At 35.4% G+C, this 2,301-nt stretch overlaps 1 pseudogene across 1 annotated transcript; it reads right to left on the bottom strand.

Annotated features, from left to right (window-relative positions):
* Positions 1 to 1,381: 1,381 nt before the first annotated feature.
* Positions 1,382 to 2,065, bottom strand: LOC143633034 (RNA cytidine acetyltransferase 2 pseudogene; annotated as a pseudogene). Its single transcript, XR_013153615.1, has 3 exons — positions 1,962 to 2,065; positions 1,770 to 1,880; positions 1,382 to 1,576 (listed from the first exon to the last, which is right to left on the bottom strand). The product of XR_013153615.1 is annotated as an RNA cytidine acetyltransferase 2 pseudogene (transcript).
* Positions 2,066 to 2,301: the final 236 nt, after the last annotated feature.

Here is a 2,301-nt window from a genome sequence, read left to right as displayed (position 1 = left end):
ATACTTTTGTCTAGAAGAATCAGATCCCACTGCAATAAATTTAAAACTATCTGTCGCCTTCTAAACAACTTCTTCGTGCTCTATAATAAGTCATATTAAAATGTCTGAATATTATGTTTTAAAAGGAAAACAATAAAAAAAAGATAAGAAATCGTACTTCCTCAGGTGGTATTGTCCAGTCGATACATAAAGCTCAGTAGCAGCGTCTTATGCCCTTTCACACTCTACTTCTTCAATAATAAACATGAGATTTGAAACCTTCATCTAGAAAGTCAAACAGAAAAAGTCAGCCTACAATAAAGAAGTTATTATAACCCCGGCACCTTAATTAAGAGCATCTAGATAGGATTGAGTGATGTGGGCAAAATGGGCCCTGTGATAACTGCAGACCAACTTGTTTGGGCCTGACCCTTTCAAAAATAAACCTTGTTGAGGTAATAAGTTCAAATTTAAACTCGGGTCTCGTCTAACTTTATTGAAGGCGACTAACATGGTATTATTAATCCCTTTCCATGTTCTGTATGGCATTTGAACATTGCGAGTAAGCCTCCTTAAACAAATTCCCTATATAATCCTGCAATAAAATAACAGTCGGTTAAAAAACGATATTTAATAATATTTAAAAAAGGCATTATAGAGATAGAGTAATTACCTCAAAAGGCATTATATAAAGCTTATGTAAACGTTTTTCATACTTTTGTCTAGAAGAACCAGATCCGACTGTAATGAAGTTAAAACTCACCACCGCCTTCTAAACAGCTTCTTCATGCTCTACAATAAGTTATATTAAATTGTTTGAATATTATATTCTAAAAGGAAAACAATAAAAAAGATAACAAATCATACTTCCTCAGGTGGTATTGTCCGGTCGGACACATAAAGGTCAGTAGCAGCATCTTATGCCCTTTCACACTCTACTTCTTCAACAATAAAAATGAGATTTGAAACCTTATTAAGGGCAAGGTTCAAACGAGGAAAGGCATGTAGATAGGATTGAGTGATGCGGGCAAAATGGGCCCAGTCATAACTGCAAACCCAACTTGTTTGGGCCTGACCCTTTCAAAAATAAGCCTTGTTAAGGCAACAAGTTTTAGATTTTCTGGGGTAGGCGCAGTAATAAAAATATTTGAATACCTGCAGAATGATATGTTCATTAGAATATAAGATCAAAGCATATAAAAAAATCAAAAAGTCTGATATGCAATGCAAGAGAATAATAGGTAAGATTGCCACCCTGCAGCAACGGCTCCAGCAACTACAAGACCAGGTGCAGCTGACTTCCCGCGACCACAACCAGCAAGCAAAGGCACCGTGCGACGCATTGTGTTATCCAAAATCGCATCAAGAAACGTTATTGCAGCTTTACCCTAAATAAAAATATTTACAATATGTTAGCTCCATATGTACCAAAAAAGAGTAAAATGTCATAATCAAGAAACACCATTGATTGAAATAATCCTAAAGATGCAAGACCAAATGCAGCCGACTTCCCGCGACCACGACCAGCAAGCAAAGCCACCGTGCTACGCAGTGTCTTATCCAAAATCGCAACAAGAAACGTTATTACAGCTTTCCCCTAAATAAAAATATTTACAATATGTTTGCTCCATATATACAAAAAAGAGTAAAATGTGATAATCAAGAAACACCACTGGTTGAAATAATCCTAAAGAGATGGTATATTGGAGTGGTTAAGAGTAACAGTATCATGTAGAAATAAGTACCAATAAACCTAAACAGAAAATAAGCAATATAAGAAGCATCATTACCTGATCTAATGTGCAACACTTTTTAATCAGCGGACCAACAGGAAAATAATCTTTCAATTGCTCTTTCAGGTCTTTCAAATCACGCTCTGCTTCTGAAAGCCCCTCAAAGTCCTTTTATTGCAAAAATAAGATCCAAATCTCATCGGTCTTATATTAAGAAAAACTAAAATGTTCAAGAGACCAGTAATTTACCTCTTCTACTGGAACTGGTGTTATTGATTTCATGTGAGATGAGATTCGCAATATGTTTAACTCATCATCCATAACCATACATGAACCACATGATGCAAGAGAAAGTAAAACCTCATGTGAATTTACTCATTTACCCTTAAAGGCAGAAAAAGATTAGAGAAAGCTGGCCAAGTTCAGGTTCTGTAGTCTATCCACCATACTCTTTCACACGTATATGCTTCGTTATTTCATTAGCAAGAGAGACGATCAAATGCAGCCTCGTCAATGCCACCCATATCTATACAAAAATTAGAAATAAACAGTAAAAAATAAAAATATAAACTATGAATCAAGTATCAAG

This window comes from Bidens hawaiensis, unplaced genomic scaffold, assembly GCF_021521415.1.
Source record: "Bidens hawaiensis isolate Kalapana, Puna unplaced genomic scaffold, B.hawaiensis_p1.1 tig00006604_1, whole genome shotgun sequence".
NCBI classification, from domain to species: domain Eukaryota; kingdom Viridiplantae; phylum Streptophyta; class Magnoliopsida; order Asterales; family Asteraceae; genus Bidens; species Bidens hawaiensis.
This window is presented reverse-complemented; position numbering and strand designations above follow the sequence as displayed.